The 24,248-nt window shown below is 43.5% G+C and overlaps 1 protein-coding gene across 1 annotated transcript in view; it reads right to left on the bottom strand.

The window, feature by feature from the left end:
- The window catches only part of LOC126456532 (extracellular serine/threonine protein CG31145-like), a 312,135-nt gene that overhangs the window by 198,990 nt on the left and 88,897 nt on the right, over positions 1–24,248 (bottom strand). The gene's annotated exons all lie outside the window — the stretch shown is intronic.

Here is a 24,248-nt window from a genome sequence, read left to right as displayed (position 1 = left end):
GAACTGGTTCTGACTCAAGTAAGAGTCTATACATTTTAGAGCCTAATATTTTACGAAACAGTAAGTTGATTTGTGAGTTTTCGCAACTACTTATTTAATGGAAACTGCTCCAGTTGTTGCTGAGAACTTTATTGTGCCGACTGCCGGTTTCGGGCTTTACAATTACGCCATTTCCATGTGGTTCTGAAGACCCCCATAAGTATAATATCCCTAGTGCTGGAGAGTAGCATTGCGCCCAGCATCTAAATCGATTTCGTAATCCTTCATACAATGAACAAGGGATTCTTTAAGAATTAGAAATCTACGCCAACATCAAAAAATCCAAGGGAGACGCTTAAGGAGCAATGCGTAGTTATAAACACCAGCTTTCTGGACATCTGCCGCACTGTCATTGATAACTACCTTTAAAATTACTCCGTAAGTTCGTAATTGAATCGTGAATGTTTTGTAAACATGCTTTGTAAGCAGTCCACGATGCGTGTAAGCTACACTAACGGCCTTTTCAGCTCCCTGTGGTTCAACTTTTGCTCGCTAGAGAAAGTAACTTCACATTGGGTTTGGATATCGCATTCATTGTAACTGTTTTACGTAACTGTTTTATGCTTTTATTAAGGCTAAAAATTATTTTCAGCCATTCATTGGTAAACTATGCACTGTGGAATTTTAGAATACATTTTGACACTAATCCACTTTAAGCTAAAGCATGCCCATGAGCCGTGATGCAGCTCGCGTTGGTGCTGTTTGTAGGTTTCCGCCCTCTGTTGGAGGCCAGACGGTACCGTTTAGTTGTCATGGTTGCGGTTGTTTGTCTTCTTCTCGTGTTGACTGGCGCCACTCGGTTTCGCAAGCGTTGCCTGTCCGCTAGTGGCAGCAGCGGCGGTTATCGATATGTAGTAACTGTTTCCCTATCTTTGGGGCGACGTCACTGTTTTGCCGGGTCGTGTGAGTGTGCGAGTTCGGTTAGGGACTGAGGAGAAGCCAAGTCCGACTGCTACGGTCGCAGGTACGAATCCTGCCTAGGGCATGGATGTGTGTGATGTCCTTAGGTTAGTTAGGTTTAAGCAGTTCTAAGTTATAGGGAACTGATGACCTCGGATGTTAAGTCCCATAGTGCTCAGAGCCATTTGAACCATTTAGAAGCCAGGTGCGCGCATTATGAAAACACGCTGGGACCGCTAGCGTCACACATGGTCTGCTGGATGTAAGGGCTGTGGTCACGAGGGTGCACGACTTCGTCGTAAACCGGACCCAGCAAGCTTTAAGATGAGTGCATTTCAATTCAAGTAGAGAAACCTCCACTATTGTGATATCTCGCGATTTTCCAGTGACTTGGGTTCGTATTGCTACTCGAAGTGTCGCCAAGTGGAAGAGCAGTGAGTGGAGTGCTTGGGGAAGGCGGATCTGATTAGCTTTCCTCGACTTCTTATTACTATTTACTGCGTTCAGCTTGTTACACTTTGCTGAGTTCAACCAGCGGTAATTTTTCTTGCCTGGTAGCCGCTAACGCCCCAGTTACCTGCCCTGGGGGTTAGTATATGTAACGGCAGTGTACATTTCCTGGCCTTTCCGCTGCTGTCCGGTAAGGCGTGTGGTTTTGGCAGCTTTCTTGATTGTAGGCCGGTTGGTGATTCTTCTACTCTGGTGGTAGTGATTCCCTTCTCGTTCTGGGGGCTCTAAACACAGTATTCTAGACGTAGTGCAGACCGCTGCTTCCGACTTTGGTGTATCGTTCCATCGTTGCATTTGGATTGTTGGACGTCCGGTAGTTTCACGAAGATTATCATTAGTCATTCGTTAGACTGCCACTAGTCTGAGTTACTATCTCGTGAAGTGAATGCAACTCTCGGCTGCCTATCTCATCGCTCGCGAAAGTGTTTGTTGCCGGATCTTCTCAGAGGTCGATTCCTGGTGCACTGTCTGTATCAGCTGCTTGTTTTTTTAATTAACTTTTACTATTGTATTTGCTGCTTTTACAGCAGGTTTCAAAATTTTTAATATTATTGCCGTTTCTAGCGTGTAAGGCCTTCAGCCGTGATTGTGGTCATTTGCCTTAAAATTTTAATTTGGTATTTGTATTTTAGCAGTAAGCCTTAAAACCTTATTTACTTCCATTCCTGGCGTCTGATGCCTTCTGCTGTGTTTGTGGACTTACCTTAATATTTCAATACCTGTAAGCTGTAAACTGCAGCGAGTTCTTACACAATTCTTAGTTTATTGCCATTCCTGGCGTGTAATGCCTTCTGCCCAGATCACAGTGCCTTACATTTAGAACATTATCTGTTGTATCTGTATTTCATGGTGATTTGCTAGATTGTAACTCACTGAAAACACTATTATTTAGACTGTGTATTTACGTTTTGTCCCATTTTTTGCTGCAGATCTGATGATGGTCATTATAGAACGAAACCGGTAATCTGTTAACAAAAAGTTTGTGACCATAGACGTAAATTAAAGGAAACTTATTGTATATACGCGTCACTGTTTTATTCACGACAATGTCGCAGCTTGTGAGAAAAAAATTAAGTAGCTGAGGAAAAAATTCGCGATATTTAGAGAAAAAGAGAGCAAGGTCGTTACAAACCTGGCAAGCTATAATCAGCTGTTAAGTGGGAGGATAAAGGAGTGAGCCGTATCATCTCTGTCAGTGTAAACTGTTTGACTGGTAATAACGTTTAGTGTCCCGGTATCGAATGTGCTTCGGCATGAGAGCGAAAAGAGTTGTGGCGAATGCCACAGGTACTCGTGTAAGTCGGGCGCGCCAGCTGGCCGCTCCCACACCACGCCGCGATTCGCGCATTGCGCCGCTGGGATTCGCGAGCCACGGATACCGTGGGCAGCCATCAGGCCGTGTGAAGCTCGCGGCTGCGTTTGCGCTGACTCTGTCGGTCGAGCCGCGCGCAAGCCCACGGCAAATATTAACACCGGCAGCCGGCAGCCGCCACGCTAGCGCCGGGGTGGCATCTCGCTTTGGCCGCCGCAATCCACGCCACGGCCCAGCCCGGTCAGTACAGAGCGATCGGTGCAAATGAAGCGGCGGCCAGGTCCCTTTGGCGCACGTGGGAGGGGGAGGGGCGATGGAATCGCGGCTTTCATCCGTTCGGCTGCTTCCCCGTGTTATCCGCATCAAACACAGCAGGCATTCTGCCAGAAAGAACCGAGGAGGCGGGAAATTAAATACCGCGGTCGCCAGCAGCGATTCGCTATTTGGTGTTCTGCTACGCTGTAGCTCGCAGCAAACCGTGCTCCGGCGCCGCCGAAATAAGTGTGATAGTCAAACTTGGAGATTTTGCTTTAAGCGTTTCAGCGCGTGATCTCTATTTGTGAACAGATTACAGTTTTACACTTGATTGTAACTTGAGTCTATCCACCATCTACATTTTTAGCAGGATTTAAACTAGAGTTTCTTCCACTGTGTGGTGGCTCCCTTTCTTACACTGAAGAGCCAAACAAACTGGTACACCTACGTAATATAGTGTAGGGCCTCGGCGATCACTTGGAAATGCCGCAACACGACGTGGCATGGACTCATCTAATGTCTGAAGTACATATACATCTAGACGGATACTCTGCAAATCACATTTAAGTGCCTAGCAGAGGGTTCATCGAAGCACCTTCACAATTCTCTATTATACCAATCTCGTATGGCGCGCGGAAAGAATGAAAACCTGTATCTTTCCGTACGAGCTCTGATTTCCCTTATTTTATCGTGGTGATCGTTCCGCCCTATGTAGGTCGGTGTCAACAAAATATTTTCGCATTCGGAGGAGAAGGTGGTGATTGGAATTTCGTGAGAAGATTCCGTCGCAACGAATAACACCTTCCTTTTAATGATTCCCAGCCCAAATCCTGTATCATTTCTGTGACACTTCCTCTCATATTTCGCGATAATGCAAAACTTGTCGCCTTTCTTTGAACTTTTTCAATGTACTCCGTCAGTCCTACCTGATAAGGATCCCACACCGCGAAGCAGTATTCTAAAAGAGGACGGACAAGAGTAGTGTATGCAGTCTCCTTAGTAGATCTGTTACAATTTCTAAGTGTCCTGCCAATAAAACGCAGCCTTTGGTTAACCTTCCCCACAACATTTTCTATGTTTTCTTTCCAATTTAAGTTGTTCGTAATTGTAATACCTAGGTATTCACGGCTTTTGCATTAGACTGTATTATCGTGTAACTGAAGTTCAACGCGTTCCTTTTAGCACTCATGTGGATGACCTCACACTTTTCGTTATTTAGGGTCAACTGCCACTTTTAGCACCATTCAGATATTTTTTCTAAATCGTTTTGCAGTTTGTTTTGATCTTCTGATGACTTTATTAGTCAATAAACGACAGCGTCATCCGCAAACAACCGAAGACGGCTGCTCAGATTGTCTCCCAAATCGTTTATATAGATAATGAACAGCAAAGGGCCTATAACACTACCTTGGGGAACGCCTGAAATCACTGCTGTTTTAATCGATGACTTTCCGTCAATTACTACGAACTGTGACCTCTCTGACAGGAAATCGCAAATCCAGCTACATATCTGAGACGAGATTCCATATGGACGCAATTTTACTACGAGCCGCTTGTGTGGTATAGTGTCAAAAGCCTTCCGGAAATCCAGGAATACGGAATCGATCTGAAATCCCTTGTCAATAGCACTCAGCACTTCATGTGAATAAAGAGGTAGTTGTGTTTCACAGGAACGATGTTTTCTAAACCCATGTTGACTGTGTGTCAATAGACCGTTTTCTTCGATGTAATTCATAATGTTCGAACACAATATATGTTCCAAAATCCTGCTGCATATCGACGTTAACAGTATGGGTCTGTAATGTAGTGGATTACTCCTACTACGCTTCTTGAATATTGGTGTGACCTGTGCAACTTTCCAGTCTTTGGGTACGGATCTTTCGTCGAGCGAACGGTTGTATATGATTGTTTAGTATGGAGCTAATGCATCAGCATACTCCGGGGAACATACTGCAGGGAACTGACACCATGAATCCTGAAGAACTGTCAATAAATCCGTAATTGTACGAGGGGATGGACATCTCTTCTGAACAGCACCTTGTAAGGCATCCCAGATATCCTCAATAATGTTCATGTCTGGCGAGTTTGGTGGCCTGCGGAACTGTTTAAACTTAGGAGAGTGTTCCTGGAGCCACTCTGTAGCAGTTGTGGACGTGTGGGTGTGTCGCATTATCCTGCTGGAACTGCCCAAGTTCGTCGGAATGCACAATGGACATCAATGGATGGAGGTGATCAGACAGGATGCTTACGTACCTGTCACCCGTCAGAGTCGTGTCTAGATGTATCAGTGGTCCCATATCACACGTCCCACACCATTACAGAGCCTCTAGCAGCTTGAACAGTCCACTGCCGACATGCACGGTCCAGTGATTAAGAGGTTGTCCTCAAACTCATAAACGTCAATCAGCTCGATACAATTTGAAACGAAACTCGTCCGACCAGGCAACGTGTTTCCAGTCATCAACAGTCAAATTTCGGTGTTGACAGTACCAGGGGAGGCGTAAAACTTTGTGTCGTGCAGTCATCAAGGGTACACGAGTGAGCTTTCGGTTTCGAAACCCATATCGATGATGATCCGTTGAATGGTTCGCAAGCTGACACTTGTTCATGGTCCAGCATTGAAATCTACAGAAATATGAGGAAGGGTTGCACTTCTTCAGTCGTCGTTGTCCCGTTCATGCAGGATCTTTTTCTGGCCGCAGCGATGTCGGAGATTTGACGTTTTACCGGTTTCCTGACATTCATGGCACTTTCGTGAAATGGTCGTACGGGAAAATTCCCACTTCATTGCTACCTCGGAGATACTGTGTCCTATCGCTCGTGCGGCGACTATGACACCACGTTCAGACTCAAATATTGATGACCTGCCATTGTAGCGGAAGTAACTTGGATAAAAACTGCGCCATACACTCGTTTTATATAGACGTTGCCGACCACAGCGCCGTATTCTGCCTGTTTACATGTCTCTGTATTTCTGTGTTTGAATACGCATGTCTACACCAGTTTGCTTGGTGCTGCAGTGTATAAATGAGATTTTGAGTTTAGTTAAATACTAATTAAAGCCTTTAGATCTGGAGCGACAAAGTTCCACTTACGCATATGTTAGTTTTAGACGAGGTGCTGAGAAGGACTCTGAGAAACTTGTAATGGTAGTCCAGTATAGGTTGTGCTGAGAAATAATTGCCAAGAAAAGAAATACGATTCGTTGCGCCGTATCCGAGTTAATTGGCACTGAAATTAGCCAATCAGGCCGTTGCGTCCACAAATTCAAGCGGCCCGCCAGAGGCGGTGTCACCAAATGTGTTCTCCTTTTGGTTTCCTAAAACCGAACAAGAGAGCGATACAAAAATCAGGCGTGGGGTGGTAATAAGGATCGAACGCGAGACGAAGGCGGTCTCGTACGATGCCGTCTACGCTATGAGAACAACTGACGCTAACTGTATCTTGCGGGCCGCTTGAATTTACGCGTGCAATGCTCTGATTTGCTAACTTGAATGATAATTTACTCGGAAACCGTCCAACGTATCATAATTTCTTTATGAACAATTATTTCTCAGCACAACCTACTCTGCAACACCCTGACATGCTTTTCAGACAGTTTCTTACCACTCTGTATAGTGCGCAGCAAAATTAAAAGGGTTTCGTTTTTTTCCTCCTATCATGAAGCAGAAGTTAGAAATTTGGCTCAAAGATGCATGCAACGTACCTTCGTAATGCTGCAAAAGCGTGATACCCTGTGACGTCACCCACGGATTCGGTGACGCTTCAAATAGCAAGGTGTCGACACGTGCAAGGAAAAGGTCAGAGTTCGAAAGTTCACGTAAGGCGTAAGTTGGGTTAACGATGTCCACTTTAAAAAAAAAAAATTGTATTTGTGGAGATCCACAGCCTCCAGATGCTTAATAAACATAAACATGGTACGTAGTAGGCTCTAATGCGACGATTGTTGAATTGTGCGATTAGCTAATTTCACTAAGCGTCATTATCAAGCACTTTGGTAACATCTGTATTTCAGATCATTTTCAAATTGCTGTTAATTACAAGTGAAAAGTAGCCATATTCCGTCATTTTAAAAAATGATCCACGATACAGTGACATCTTTAAGGTCGTGGATCCTTTTGAAACATGACCTAATATAGCTAATTTTATCTGTAATTAAGAGTGATTTGAAAATTACATGAAATGCAGATGTTACAAATGTGCTCGACAGTCATGCTTAGTCGAAATTAGCTAACGTACAATTAAATAAACATCGCATTACGGCCTACTACTGACCATGTTCACGTTTATTAAGATGTCAATTTTGGCACCACGTTTAACCACAATTCTGCCCAACGCCACCACGGTAGTGTCTCACCGTGGGAAGGTCGTCACACGTCCCCACACTCACGTCTCACCGCTTCTGTTGACGTCTGTGCGGTGGCAATCAGAACCGCGACGCCCAGTGTTGAAATCACGTGTTTTCTTATGGGTGCCTGAGGAAAACATTTCGGAAGCACTGCTGCTCAGAACCGACGTGAAAAGGCCTCGGGAGCCTTCACAAGGACAGGAGTGAAATCAGCCTTTCCCTTGCGGCCTTCATTTTCACACGTTTCGTGGTCGGAGACGACGTTTTGCAGTATTATTTGGAACGCGACGACATTCGTGCAAGCCTCTGAGGTGGTAGGACAGGCAACGCTTTCGATACTAGTGCCTCCCGGCCACTTCTGAAATATGAGGAGATGTCAAAAGTGTTGCCTATACTGCGGGCGCTCAGAAGCGGTGGATGCGTGTTCGGTATGATTTTTAAATCAACAAAGATCTAGGCGACATCGACGATGTTTGCGATATGGGGGGGGGGGGGGGGACCCTTTACCGCTTTATTGGAGCACATGTCAATGTCGCACGCACCTGTGATCATAACGCAAGGGGACGCGAAAGGATGGATGAAAAAGCATCTTCAGCCTTGTCTGCTTGGATCGTATTCAATTTTCGTCGAATTGTTTTGAAGGGTCCCTAATGGTTCCACCCTCCATACAATCGCAAAAACTGCGGTCACGCTACACACAAAATGGGGCGGGGTCACTCTGAACTGTGTTGCAGCCTCACAGTGTCCTTGCAGAAGAGCTGCATCGTCCAGAGGGGTGTCGCAACATCAGAGGTCGTCAAGAGCGTCACTCGTTGCGCATCGCAACTCAAAATGTCGTTTCGACCTTCAGATATGTGAAAATAAACACCCCAAGAGTGGTCGCGGTTTCATTCACGTCCTTTATGACAACTTCGTAGGTCTCATACTTCCAGATTGGTGCCATTCTATAGTGCCACGGGTGTACGTGACGACAGCGGGCAAGTCCTTCACACTGAAAGTACACGCGTACTTCAAGCCACGACACACGGCAATAGGAATATTCTTGTCTCAGCAATGCTGTACCAGTTTTTGTGCCATGTGTTTGTATCTCGTTTCTGCCGATGTTCTTATTAAAATAGCACTGGTCACTTTTCCCATTTCCTGTTGTTGTTGTGGTCTTCAGTCCTGAGACTGGTTTGATGCTACTCTATCCTGTGCAAGCTTCTTCATCTCCCAGTACCTACTGCAACCTACATCCTTCTGAATCTGCTTGGTGTATTCATCTCTTGGTCTCCCTCTATGATTTTTACCCTCCACGCTGCCCACCAATTCTAAATTGGTGATCCCTTGATGTCTCAGAACATGTCCTACCAACCGATCCCTTCTTCTAGTCAAGTTGTGCCACAAACTTCTCTTCTCCCCAATCCTATTCAACATCTCCTCATTAGTTATGTGATCTACCCATCTAATCTTCAGCATTCTTCTGTAGCACCACATTTCGAAAGCTTCTATTCTCTTCTTGTCTATACTATTTATCATCCATGTTTCACTTCCATACATGGCTACACTCCATACAAATACTTTCAGACACGACTTCCTGACACTTAAATCTATACTCGATGTAAACAAATTTCTCTTCTTCAGAAACGCTTTCCTTCCCATTGCCAGCCTACATTTTATATCCTCTCTACTTCGACCATCGTCAGTTATTTTGCTTCCCAAATAGCAAAACTTCTTTACTACTTAAAGTGTCTCATTTCCTAATCTAATTCCCTCAGCATCACCCGATTTAAATCGACTACGTTCCATTATCCTCGTTTTGCTTTTGTTGATGTTCATCTTATATCCTCCTTTCAAGACACTATCCATTCCATTCAACTGCTTTTCCAAGTCCTTTGCTGTCCCTGACAGAATTACAATGTCATCGGCGAACCTCTAAGTTTTTATTTCTCCTCCATGGATTTTAATACCTACTCCGAATTTTTCTTTTGTTTCCTTCACTGCTTGCTCAATATACAGATTGAATAACATCGGCGAGAGGCTACAACCCTGTCTCACTCCCTTCCCAACCACTGCTTCCCTTTCATGCCCCTCAACTCTTATAACTGCCATTTGGTTTCTATACAAATTGTAAATAGCCTTTCGCTCCCTATATTTTACCCCTGCCACCTTCAGAATTTTAAAGAGCGTATTCCAGTCAACATTGTCAAAAGCTTTCTCTAAGTCTACAAATGCTAGAAACGTAGGTTTGCCTTTCCTTAATCTAGCTTCTAAGATAAGTCTTAAGGTCAGTTTTGCCTCACGTGTTCCAATATTTCTACGGAATCCAAACTGATCTTCCCCGAGGTCGGCTTCTACTAGTTTTTCCATTCGTCTGTAAAGAATTCGTGTTAGTATTTTGCAGCTGTGACTTATTAAACTGATAGTTCGATAATTTTCACATCTGTCAACACCTGCCTTCTTTGGGATCGGAATTATTATATTCTTCTTGAAGTCTGAGGGTATTTCGCCTGTCTCATACATATTGCTCACCAGATGGTAGAGTTTTGTCAGGACTTGCTTTCCCAAGGCCGACTGTAGTTCTAATGGAATGTTGTCTACTCCTGGGGCCTTGTTTCGACTCAGGTCTTAAAGTGCTCTGTCAAACTCTTCACGCAGTATCATATCTCCCATTTCATCTTCATCTACATCTTCTTCCATTTCCATAATACCGTCCTCAAGAACATCGCCCTTGTATAGACTCTCTATATACTCCTTCCACCTTTCTGCTTTCCCTTCTTTGCTTAGAACTGGGTTTCCATCAGAGCTCTTGATGTTCATGCAAGTGGTTCTCTTATCTCCAAAGGTCTCTTTAATTTTCCTGTAGGCAGTATCTATCTTACCCCTAGTGAGATAAGCCTCTACAACCTTACATTTGTCCTCTAGCCATCCATGCTTAGCCATTTTGCACTTCCCGTCGATCTCATTTTTGAGACGTTTGTATTCCTTTTTGCCTGCTTCATTTACTGCATTTTTATATTTTCTCCTTTCATCAATTAATTTCAATATTTCTTCTGTTACCCAAGGATTTCTACTAGCCCTCGTCTTTTTACCTACTTGATCCTCTGCTGCCTTCACTACTTCATCCCTCAAAGCTACCCATTCTTCTTCTACTGTATTTCTTTCCCCCATTCCTGCCATTTGTTCCCTTACGCTCTCCCTGAAACTCTGTACATCCTCTGGTTTAGTCAGTTTATCCAGATCCCATTTCCTTAAATTCCCACCTTTCTGCAGTTTCTTCAGTTTTAATCTACAGTTCATAACCAATAGATTGTGGCCAGAGTCCACATCTGCCCCTGGAAATGTCTTACAATTAAAAACCTGGTTCCTAAATATCTGTCTTACCATTATATAATCTATTTGAAATCTGTCAGTATCTCCAGGCTTCTTCCATGTATACAACCTTCTTTTATGATTCTTGAAACAAGTGTTAGCTATGATTAAGTTCTGCTCTGTGCAAAATTCTACCAGGCGGCTTCCTCTTTCATTTCTTAGCCCCAATCCATATTCACCTACAACGTTTCCTTCTCTCCCTTTTCCTACTACCGAATTCCAGTCACCCATGACTATTAAATTTTCGTCTCCCTTCACTATCTGAATAGTTTCTTTTATTTCGTCATACATTTCTTCAATTTCTTCGTCATCTGCAGAGCTAGTGTAACACCGGAAATGCATATACTCCTATTTCCATCTATTGCACTATAAATTTTTTCCTTATTTTGTCACCTGAAGATATGACAATTCTGTCTCTTTATATATTGTAATTGTTTTACTGTTTGTATATATATATTTATGCATTTATGTCGATGTATAATTGGTTTGTTTTGTAAATATTATTTGTATTTTTACGCTGGGTCTTGCCTAGGGAAAAATATGCTATTGAACGATTACATCGATAGGTCGTGTGGTGAACAAAAGTGTTTAGGATCTTTGGTAGTGTTAACTCTGCCGCGTGGAGCGCGGGCTGAGCAGAGGGAGTCTGGTTGGAGGAGTGAGTGGAGCAGGTGTGTTGTGTGACGGTCCCGCGAGTTGCCGCGCTTTCGGGGTTTGGCAGCATGTAATTGCGCTCGAATTGCTATGATAGTTTCTGACATGGTGTCGCGGACGGAAGGCGTTAGCTGGCACACATCAAGAGCCCGTTTCGGCTGGAGACCGTGCCGAGAAGAAGGCGCGCCAACATCCAGCTTCTGCAACAGCGACGGCCGACAATGAGTGACTGTCGCCATCTCCTCGATCGACGACTTCAAACTTTCAATCAACCAACAAGGAAGACCGGTAGCACGTAAAGTTTTAGAACTGTATGGCAGACCTCAGCTTTTCAAACTGTTAAATTTTTCTCACTAAATTACAGCAACGTAGCATGAACCTTTGTTGCTCATTGTTCCAATTGCATTACCAAGCAGGGTCCCTTCCTTTTCCGGCATGAACCCGAGTGTCGTTGAAATTCAAACTCCAGCATTAAAGTAATATCATTCGATTTCACTGCTTTAATTTCAAAGTTCAGTTAAGGTATTCATAGCTGGCTACAATATTTAGATTACACAAGCACAAATTAAGAGTGCGAGTTTTGTTACCATATTTTAGCTTACCTGTGACTGCAGCTCGGCTTGGTACGTACTAAATGTTACTATTGTTAATTGTTCACAATAATCATCTAATTCAAGTTCAAAGTTAAATCTCTTATTTCTAAATTGCGTAGATTCAAGGAGCTTTTGAAATGATTGTTGAGGTAGCCCAAGACTAACCTTATTTTACTGAATTTCATAGTGCTTCAGAAACAAATCTCACTATTTACTTCAGTCGCTAAATTAACTTTCAATTTTCCGGTTTTATTAATTCTTTTTCTAAATTAAGTCAGAGGGTAGCGAAATTTATTACTTCTGACAAACTTTCAGTTTTCACACTACACGTGTCAACCTTCAGTTGCCACGCTTCTAGTGCTAATTATATGTGCAATAAGCTTTCTTTTTCAGTTACTATAGTAATTGTCCATAGGACTGGCGACCGTAATTTTCCCCAAATCTCTAATATCTAATTACCGCTAGTTAATTGTTAACGTAACGGCCGCACATTTACTTTCTTTATTAACTTTACCACTTTTCAAAGTTAATTTCCACCAGTTTCATTTGCATTTTTCCTTTCATTTAGATGTAACCCTTTCCTCCCTCTTTCCCGACAGATTAACTTCGGTGACGATTGCTTTTCCCAAATTTCCATTAGGTACACGCGGTTTAATTTTTCACTGTCATTAAGGTCGATAAGTGAGGGGGAGGTTACACTAGTTGCCATATAAACTTGTACTACTGTAGTAGGCGTGGGCTTCGTGTCTATCTTGGCCACAATAATGCGTTCACTACGCTGTTTGTAGTAGCTTACCCGCATTCCTATTTTTTTATTCATTATTAAACCTACTCCTGCATTACCCCTATTTGACTTTGTATTTATAACCCTGTATTCGCCTGACCAAAAGTCTTGTTCCTCCTGCCACCGAACTTCACTAATTCCCACTATATCTAACTTTAACCTATCCATTTCCCTTTTTAAATTTTTTAACCTACCTGCCCAATTAAGGGGTCTGACATTCCACGCTCCGATACGTAGAACGCCAGTTTTCTTTCTCCTGATAACGACGTCTTCTTGAGTAGTCCCCGCCCGGAGATCCGAATGGGGGACTATTTTACCTTCGGAATATTTTACCCAAGAGGACGCCATCATCATCAACCATACAGTAAAGCTGCATGCCCTCGGGAAAAATTACGGCTGTGGTTTCCCCTTGCTTTCAACCGTTCGCAGTACCAGCACAGCAAGGCTGTTTTGGTTGTGTTACAAGGCCAGATCAGTCAATCATCCAGACAGTTGCCCCTGCAACTACTGAAAAGGCTGCAGCCTCTCTTCAGGAACCACACGTTTGTCTGGCCTCTCAACAGATACCCCTCCGTTGTAGTTGCACCTACGGTACGGCTATCTGTATCGCTGAGGCACGCAAGCCTCCCCACCAACGGCAAGGTCCATGGTTCATTGGGGGGGGGGGGGGGTCCCATTTCCTATAACGCAATATTTCAAAGCAATGCAAACACTACGAATAAAAAAATTACTTCTGTTTTTAAAAAGATTTATTTAAAAATGAAAAATTTTAGCACGGCTGATGTGGCTAACTGATATTTCGGTTTTAATAGTGAAACTTTCCCATCCCTACTCAGATGTAACAACAATTGTGGAACTGGTTTCTTCTGTCTTGGGAAACAGTTTTGTTACTTTCGACATTTTGACACAGTGTTGTGTCCTTAATGTTTTCCTTGGACACCATAAGGACACCGCGTAATTTCAACCCTTTATATTCAGTCTGACTGCCTTCGCAGAGGCTTGAAGAAGTAGGTATGGGGTCGTATGGTGACCTTCTTCGTGGCGATGGGCAGAATTGTGGCGCCAATGTGATATCGTTAATCTACATTCCTTAAATAAACTTTTGAGCTCTGGTCTTTTCTCTGCGCGTGTCAACACCTTGCTGTTAGACGCGTAGCCGATCCCGAGGATAATGTCCCAGGGCGCCACGTTTCTGCACCACGCGTACTTTTACTAGTTTGAGGAACACTGAGGAATCGTATTAACCCTGGAACGGACCGCTAAATCACCCGATCTTAACCCCAAGGAAAATATCTGGGAGTATTTGGGGTAGCAAGTGAATCGTAGCAGTCAATATCCCCGCAATTTGGTAACTCTACGGGCTCTAATGGTCAATCAGAGGCATGAGCTGGATATGGCTTGCGTGGAAAACTTGTAGTCTCCCTTCCTCGGCGAAATGAGACCCCTACCAACGACAGAAGTGATATCACACGATATAAGCACAGTCTAACACGTACCTTCACGACACTCCTACTTATTTTTGTAATACACAGTGTCAGCAGCGCTCCCAGCGGGCGGAAAGCTACACTTTTGAATGCAATATTGGATGATTACAAATAATATTGTCTATATTGATTTGTAATATAGTTTTTACTATATTGAGGATACGTAGTGCCGTAAAAATCGGAAATAACTGGAAAATTAAACCACATTAGTCTTTCTTTAGTTTCATAACGACGCTGGGAGGTACAAAATGGTAGATTACAAGGCAGTTTATTTACGATTCTCTTCTAACATACAGATATTTAATGAAGATTGTCGTTTTCTTTGAAGAACAAAAAAGTCTAGTAAGCATCAGAAGACCTGACCTTTTGCAGGACGACGTTTTATATCTACTCAACAACGTGGAGTCTTCCACGCAGCCGGCCGCTGTGGCCGAGCGGTTGTAGGAGCTTCAGTCCGGAACCGTGCTGCTGCTACGGTCGCAGGTACGAATTCTGCCTCGAGCATGGATGTGTGTGATGTCCTTAGGTTAGTTAGGTTTAAGTAGTTCTAAGTTCTAGGGGACTGATGACCTCAGATGTTCAGTCCCATAGTGCTTAGAGTCATTTGAACCATTTGATCTTCCACACCACATTTCCAGTCAAACCAGTGAATGTGGAACGTAAGAAACTCACATGGAATGCAATGCCTACATTATTTAACATACCAAATTAGCCATCACAACTGTACGTGAAGGTAAAACAACACAAAACGTGACGGAAAACGTCACAAGTAATACAATTGTTTACCGACACAAACGAACCTGTTCCACAGTAGTTGTTGCATCTGATTAGGGATGGAAAAAACCGACCGGTTACAACCGATACAGGTATTTTAGTTATGACTAACTAGAAATTTCGGTACTTTTTTCGTCTCGGTTATAAGAAGAGTTTTACACAACGTCCCACACGAGCAGCAATTTCCCGGATGGGTGCATCATGCTAATAATGCGCCCTCGTTCAAACTCACTGACATGATAGAATGGTTCACGCAAACGTCTGCGAGGCATCCTGTACGTCTGCTCAAGTCACACTGATCCATTACCGTCGGCGTATAGTGACAACGACAGCCGCAGGCACATTTTCCCAGCAAGTGATGTTAGGGCGCGATATTGATGTTGACCGTGAACCCGCGTGTGTGGAAATGCTAATGATTTCTGCAGAACATATTAATGTACGTTTCCTGTGAATACGAACGTCCTGTCTCTAGTCGTTCAAGGTGTCCTGTTTTTTACGAAGAGGAGTGTAAATGCAGTGTTTGGTCAGAAATGAAAGTGACAGAAGCGGGAGTTTCAGATGGCCAAGAATTTAGAAAAAAACAAAATAGCATTTTTTGTCGCGGGTCGGGCGGATCAAGTGCCATTTACGTGCGTTATTGTAGTTTGCAGGAGGCGGTTGGCACATCGGTAATCACAGTGTCTTGGGATCGAATACCGTACGGAAACTTTGATTATTTTCAATTTTTATGTTACTTACACTGCGGATGAACTGAAATAATGTTCAGTGCGTTACACTTATTAATATTTTTATAAAAGGCGTGAAAAGAAAAGGTACGCGAAAATTTGGGATTGAAAATAAATTTCCAAGGTAACGTCCGCCTGCTTAGCTGGGTGGTAAAGTGCTCGTCTCCCATGCAAGCGGGCCCGCGTTCGATTCCCGGCCTGGTTGGAGATTCTCTCCACTCGGGGACTGGGTGTTGTGTTGTCCTCATGATCATTTCATTCTCATCGCCAAATGTGGCGTCGACTGAAATAAGACTTGCACTTGGCGGCCGAACTTCCTCAGACGGGGCCTCCCGACCAAGGATGCCATGCGCTCATTTCATTTCATTTCATTTCCAAGGTGACAGCGTGTACGACGTCTTTGCAAACAGCTTTTCAAGATGGGATTGTAACTAAAATGTTCGATCAAACAGGTAAGTCGAGAATCATTCTTTAGCGTCAATCGGAATATTCTACTTAAAGCCACGTATAGCATAATATTGATATTTGTATGTTATCTTCCCAGGTTGCCAGTGCCAGTCGACTTTAGCCGAATTCAGAACCATCGACTGGCAGAAGTAGTTATCGTGAAACGACAGAATATGAACAAAGTAAAACCTGTTCGTATGCAGCGCAGTACACTATAAATATTTTTGGAAATTTATTTCCAACAGCCTGTGTATGCCGGCAAGAGAGTATTGGCTCAAAGGTACTGATAATTAACAAAAAGAGGAATATCGCCATTACTTTATCAAAGTCTGGGATACTCGCATCAACCTTTTACAAAAATTTTTTGACTCATGTGATGAAGCCCTAAGGACTGGAGAACAAACTTCGTCTGTTAAGTGAGTCGTGGAGGGGAGAAACAAATTTACAACTATACAAGATTTTTCAAGATGAAGGATTGCCATAGTGCTGCAGTAACGTGATTTCTCCACCCCCAACCCATAAAAAACATTCTGCTATTGCACCCGTGCGATGTCTATCTTCAGGTAAAGAACTTGATCCCAAAACTTCAAAATTTGCTCTTATATCATCGAGAGAGAAAAAGAAATCACATTCCCAGAAGACTACACCAGAATACATTCCATTGTAAATATTTGGCGAAATGATGCGTTACGCGTGGTTTGTTGCCAAACTGTGGGATCAGAGACCATCTTTTACGAATGTAAATCTTTAGTTTGTTTTTCTATTCAATTTTTAAACCAACCATGTAATTGTAAAAAATGCGACGTTACACTCGTAATGCGTAGAAGATTCCGAGAAAATGATTGCTTTTCTAGCTCGTGCATATAATCAACTGTAAAAAATAAAGAAGCTACCTAATTTTATACACGAAGTTCTCGTCTACGCCTCAGATTTCTTTTCTTTTTCATGCTTTCTATGGGAATATTAATGAATAGAATACGCTGAGCATTATTTTTGTTTACTGGCAGTGTGAGTAACGCAGATATTGAAAATAAAAAAAAGTACAAAAAAGATTCTGAATAGGATTAGTTCCCACGATCTTCGGGTAGCCATTCTATACTCATGCGTCACCCGCTGCCTGGGAACTACGCTAACATAAAAGGTCCGTGGCTCGACCGTCCCGTGACAAAAATGCTTTCTTTTTCCTAAACCTTTGAACGTCTGGAGCTCCAATTTCTGCCGCGTTTATTTCTGAGCAAGTCTTGCAAGTACCGTAAATTTGTACGAAATCGATGGTAACGAGTAGGCGCGGTCCGCTTGTTAGCGTGGGACGACTCGCGTGTCTTATTTTCTGAAGTTACCCCTCGTACATATTCTCCGAAACTCGTGTTTTACTGTATGTAACAGTAACGGCTGCGAAACATTTTATTGTGTTGCTAATACTGCCTTAGAAATGGTTTATGTATCCCTTGAGCATCTCCGATATACTCCTTTCTGACACTATAAATGTAGTTAATAGAGTTTCGCCATCGTTCTTTCGAAGATACTCTCTTAGTGGGCTTTGAGCATGTTTGTTACACTTTCCTATGGATTGTACCGACATGTTATGATTCTAATAACTCGCCTCTGAATGCCTCCTCGATGGCACTGGAACCCTAGAATTGGTCACACCGGCGTGCAGTATTTCCTTTATAGATCAACCGCACTTTCACAAAACTCTTCCAACAAATGTAAATGTTATGTAGTCAATCGCTAGCATTGGATTCACGCGTTCGTCCCTTTTCATATCTCTTCGCGATATTTCACGTTGATGCTTTATCAGTGAGACGGACTCCAAATGTTTATCGTTAATCTTGTTGTAGGATATTGCCGGATTCTCTCTATCCGTTATGGGCGTTATTTTGTACTCATTCGAATTTACTGTAAAATCTAATCCGACACCAGCAAAGGCCTGGAGCACTTGAGCAATATTAATTGTTTTTAAAAAATGGGAGTGCTTATTTCGATATCTCGAACATGCGCGAGTGCTTGTGCGTGTGCGGTGTGTGTTGCGTGTACGTGAGAGACACAGACGGAGAGAGAGTGACAGAGAGAGAGAGAGAGAGAGAGAGAGAGAGGCGATAAACATCGGTGAAATTCCATATTTCAAGTCTCTGTAATTCATCGTTATACAGATGGTTTCGGAAGTCGGCTGTTCAATACAAAATGTCGAATCAAAACACCTTCAGCCGTCAAAATTTCGAGTTGTTATTTTATGTCAGGAACCGTTTCAGCGCTACGTTACACCATCTTCATGCCCCTTGACCGACGTAACAACTGGAAATTTAAACGGTTGAAGGGGTTTTGATTCGACATTCCATATTTCAGTATGGATTGTCTAGAATGTGAAGGGACTGGAGAAAGTGTAACATTGTCGCACTTGTACGATCTCATTTATGGAGCTTGTTACTGACGCTCCTCTAATAAAATAATGTCTTTATTTTTCACATTGCACTATTGTGTACATTTAAGTAGCTAATATTATTTGATCCATGTGGTGTCTACCGACATAATGCAACGGGAACAAATTGTCGAACTCACTTAACTAGCGTAAAAGCAGCGTCTGAAGTTCACCAGGAATTTTCGTGAGCTATACACAATAAAAGATAGAGAAGAAACGCTTTACTTATTGATTAAGACAAGGGGGTATAAAAGAAAATGATAGTTGAGCGCAATAAGCTCTTAGAAAACAACTAAAACATGGATGGGAACTGCTTAAGACCCTCCAACATACAGATTGCACTGCCCAACTTTCCAGGAATAATTGATTAGTTTTCTCTTAGAATAGCTCTTTGCTCCGTGAGGAGCTTCATTGTCAACTGTATTGGCACTTCATTCGTTCCTGAAAAAGGCAACTATGAGTTTTTAAGAATTTTTCTTATAACTCATGATGTATGGTTCAGAAAAATATGTGTACAATATTTTACAGTGTTTAGAGGAGTTAAAAAGAAACGGTATTTCTGTACCACAAGAATGTGACAGCACACCACTTACTCACAAGGGGTCCATGAAGGTTTAGACGCTAGAGATGTTCAGAGAAGGTCATCCAACTGCCGTGTGATGGGTATTGTTTTAGAGTTGATGCTGACGCCCTAAGCATTTCATTCGTGGAGGGAATGAAGCGATTGGTGTAAGAGGCACCCTTAGACATTCAAGAAGATCTGGTCGCCCATGTGGCTGAAGCTCCAGCCAGTATTCGTGAAACACCTGGTCAGATTGAGCGTGTTAGACAGTCACTAGCAAGCAGATGCCATATGTGCATTAATGCAAAAGCTGACATTTCTAGCAACATGTTTGAAACAACGTTCATCACACGGCAGTTTGAATACCGTCGCTGAACATTACTAGCATCAACACCTCCATGGACCCTGTGCGCCTGTGATAAAAAAAGTATTTCGTTGTCTCTCCTCCACCCACAGAAATTTTGTTTAAGTAGTTTTTTTCGTCGAATAAACAGTGTCTCTCTTCTAAGAAATGTCATGAGCGTATTCTCTGGCGTTTCGGCAGATATTTTCAATTTGATTTTTGTATTGTGTAGACGGAGTTAGCCGAAAGAAATACTGCTCATCATGTGTTTCATACGACGCCCAGTGTCAACGGAAAGTAAGGGTTTGTTATCCGCACGCAGAAAGTTATTTTTAAAGCGGAATTTTAGGGACCCATTCGATAGAGTGGTCCCAGATTATCGATATGCATTAAAATGGAGAGCAAAAAGCGAAGAATAACCAGAACTACAGCAGCGATTGGCGCGCTGCTGTGGCCCGAGTTGATTGCTACTGCCGTACAGCAGGGGTGCTCAGCTACTGTTTATTCTTCCTGTTTCAATGATCCTGTTAATTGATATCGATAATTTGGGGCTGCTCCATCGAATGGGCACCCAAAATTTCGCTTTCAAATCATTTTGTTGGTAACGAGAAACAAACCGGCGCTTTCTGTAGGCACTGGGCATCATATAAAACATGTGATTAGCAGTATTTGCTTGACGTAACGCCAGCTGCACAGTGAAAGAACGAAATTGAATGAATCTGCCGAAATGCCAGAGAAAATGCACCTGACTACTCTTACAATAGAAACGCATTATACATCGGTACGCATGCGAAAGCGTGCGCTACCTAATACACACACATCAAAAAAGTTTTGCATCACCTCCGTTCCGGAACCTGTACAGAAAACTGAAATAGAAATCAACATAAACATCATTTTCGCCCATTTTACTGTTCATGAAAACCACACATTGCATATTACGCCACCATACAGCGAGAACTTCAGAGGTGGTGGTCTAGATTGCTGCACACACCGGCACCTCTGATACCCAGTAGCACGTCCTCTTGCGTTGTTGAATGCCTGTATTTGTCGTGGCATACTATCCACAAGTTCATCAAAGCACTGTTCGTCCAGATTGTCCCACTCCTCAAAGGCGATTCGACGTAGATCCCTCAGAGTGGTTGGTGGGTCACGTCGTCCTTAGGCAGCCCTTTTCAATCTATCCCAGGCGTGTTCAATAGGGTTTATGGCTCGAGAACATGCTGGCTTCTCTAGTCGAGCGATGTCGTTATCCTGAAGGAAGTCATCCTCAAGATATGCACGATGGGGGCCAAATTGTCGCCCATGAAGAAGAATGCCTAGTCAATATGCTGCCGATAGGGTTGCACTGTCGGTCGGAGGATGGCATTCACGTATCGTGCAGCCGTTACAGCGCCTTCCATGACCACCAGCGGCGTACGTCGGCCCCACATAATGCCACTCCAAACCAGCAAGGAACCTCCACCTTGCTGCACTTGCTGGACAGCGTGTGTCTAAGGCGTTCAGCCTGACCGGGTTGCCTCCAAACACGTCTCAAAAAAGTTCAATGTGTGTGAATTCCTCAGGGGCCAAACTGCTGAGGTCATCGGTCCAGCCGGCCGCTGTGGCAGAGCGGTTCTAGGCGCTTCAGTCCGGAACGGTCGCAGGTTCGAATCCTGCCTCGGCCATGGATGTGTATGATGTCCTTAGGTTAGTTAGGTTTAGGTAGTTCTAAGTTCTAGAGGACTGATGACCTCAGATTTTAAGTCCCATAGTGCTCAGAGCCATTTGATCCATCATCGGTCCATAGACTTTCACACTACTTAAACTAACTTATGCTAAGAACAACACACACGCCCATGCCCGAAGGAGGAGTCGAATCTCCGTCGGGAGGGGCCGCAGAATCCGTGACATGGCGCCTCAAACCGCGTGACAACTCCGCGTGGCGAAAAACACGTTTCCGACGATTGTGTGGTTGAAGGCATATGCGACAGTCATCGGTGAAGAGAACGTGATGCCAATCCTGAGCAGTCCATTCCACATGCTGTTGGACCCATCTGTACCGCGCTGCATGGTGTCGTGGTTGCAAAGACGGACGTCGGGAGTGAAGTTGCGCATCATGCACACCACTGCGCACAGTTGGAGTCGTACAAAGACGTCCTGTGGCTGCACGAAAAGCATTATTCAACATGGTGGCGTTCGTGTCAGGGTTTCTCCGAGCCGACTTCCTAGTAATCTTTGTTTCCTTGCAGGAAATAAAGAATGTACGTGTAAATAACTTGTACTCCTGTAGTTGCAAATAAGCTGGAAAACGGTAATGTTAGGCAAAGCGTGAGGCAATACTGACCTTACGACTTATCTTAGAAGAAAGATTAAGGAAAGTTTTTGACAATGTTGATTGGAATACTCTCTTTCAAATTCTAAAGGTGACAGGGGTAAAATACAGGGAGCGAAAGGCTATTTACAATTTGTACAGAAACCAGATGGCAGTTATAAGAGTCGAGGGGCATGAAAGGGAAACAGTGGTTGGGAAGGGAGTGAGACAGGTTTGTAGCCTATCCCCGATGCTATTCAATCTGTATATTGAGCAAGAAATAAAGGAAACAAGAGAAAAATTTGGAGTAGGTATTAAAATCCAAGGAGAAGAAATAAAAACTTTGAGGTTTGCCGATGACATTGTATTTCTGTCAGAGACAGCATAGGACTTGGAAGAGTAGATATAAGATGAACATCAACAAAAAGCAAAATGAGGATAATGGAATGTAGTCGAATTAAGTTGGGTAATGCTGAGGGAATTAGATTAGGAAATGAGACACTTAAAGTAGTAAAGGAGTTTTGCTATTTGGGGAGCAAAATAACTGATGATGGTCGAAGTAGAGAAGATATAAAATGTAGACTGGCAATGGCAAGGAAAGTGTTTCTGAAGAAGAGAAATTTGTTAACATCGAGTATAGATTTACGTGTCAGGAAGTCGTTTCTGAAAGTATTTGTATGGAGTGTAGCGATGTATGGAAATGAAACATGGACGATAAATAGTTTGGACAAGAAGAAAATAGAAGCTTTCGAAATGTGGTGCTACAGAAGAATGCTGAAGATTAGATGGGTAGATCACGTAACTAATGAGGAGGTATTGAATAGAATTGGGGAGAAGAGGAGTTTGTGGACAACTTGACTAGAAGAAGCGACCGGTTGGTAGGACATGTTCTGAGGCACCAAGGGATCACAAATTTAGCATTGAAGGGCAGCGTGGAGGGTAAAAATCGTAGAGGGAGACCAAGAGATGAATACACTAAGCAGATTCAGAAGGATGTAGGTTGCAGTAGGTACTGGGAGATGAAGAAGCTTGCACAGGATAGAGTAGCATGGAGAGCTGCATCAAACCAATCTCAGGACTGAAGACCACAACAACAGCAACTAGGCAAAGCGGTAGACAAGTTAACTTCCATATTTCCTTAAGCTGCTTTCTCCGGCCCCAGGTTCCCTGCCTCTAGCAGTGGAGCGTTCTCTAGGTCCTGTTACATTTTTTCACGCTCGTGCTGAGACACCCTGTATAGTGATTAAGTTTGTACGGAGAGCTCAGTGCGCGAGACCTCCTCCCACTTGGCCAATCTCTGTTAGGTTCAGGAAGTGGTGAACACTCCTCTAACGCGTCGTCATTTTCTCGCTGAGCTCCTGGTGCGGCCTGCCGCTGCTGCTAAGTGCAGAGGCGAGTTTTCCCGCAGTGGCGGCCGACGGCATCTCTACGGGGTATCGACAGCGGCTGGCCGCCGTAGCCGACTGGTTCAGCTCGGGCCGTCGCGCGCGGGCAAACAGCAGCGTGCAGGCGCAAACATCAGGCCGCGGCCGATTGGGTCAGCAGTGGGCGTCGTTACGGCGTCCGCTGGGGGCAATCCCAATAACGGCTGGCCGATGCTCGCCAGCCGCTGCCTTAATAAAAGCCAGCGGCCGGTGGAGACCTGGCCGACCCGCCGTTACTGTCCGACTTCGTGAAGACCGACTTCACTCCGGCGAGCTGGTCCATTAGGACAGCCTATACCGAATTACAGTGGCTCACATCGAAAGAACTACACCGTGAACACACCGACCGAACGCTACCCAACTGTGCGACGTCTCCATTAAAATTTCATCCTTAAGGCGTGCGGGCTTTAGAATATAACAAACCAAATGTGGTGTGATGGTGGCCCTCAACTACGTACCCTCCGACTCAGTATTGAAATATTAAAAGTTCTGGCTGTTTTGGTTGTATAGGGGCTGGGATACATAGTTGCCACATTACAAGCCAAATACTGCTGAGTCTACAGTATACAATATGAATAGACACACGAATCGTATGCTCGAAGGTTCCTATCACTCGGTAATTTTTTGCAATTAAGTAAAAACAGGTATTATTTTAACGACTTTAAATGATGAGTACGATAGCAGAAGTACTTTTGAGAATACCGTATATTTTTGCAAAACACTTATTAGTGTTGATGGTCCAGCAGTTACATAAAAAAACGTTGAATAACAGGTGTAATGGTGCTTGAATTACGCAACCATTACGGCACCTCACCTGAACCTCTCGATACCAGTAATATTCTACTGTGTTTCTGTAGAAGTAGTTAACATATTTCTGAGACAACATTCAGATTTGATTTCATTAATGTAGAGGTATTTTGATACATCGATATGTTTATATTGCAATGATATTATTCGTATGTGTATTCTTTCTTTTGTCACTATGATCTTTGACGTACTTGTAACTCTGATTTTTGGGCGCGTAAGCGATTATT

Source organism: Schistocerca serialis, chromosome 2 (genome assembly GCF_023864345.2).
Source record: "Schistocerca serialis cubense isolate TAMUIC-IGC-003099 chromosome 2, iqSchSeri2.2, whole genome shotgun sequence".
In the NCBI taxonomy this organism is placed as follows: domain Eukaryota; kingdom Metazoa; phylum Arthropoda; class Insecta; order Orthoptera; family Acrididae; genus Schistocerca; species Schistocerca serialis.
The sequence above is the reverse complement of the archived record's forward strand: the minus strand, read 5'-3'. Positions and strand labels throughout refer to the sequence as shown.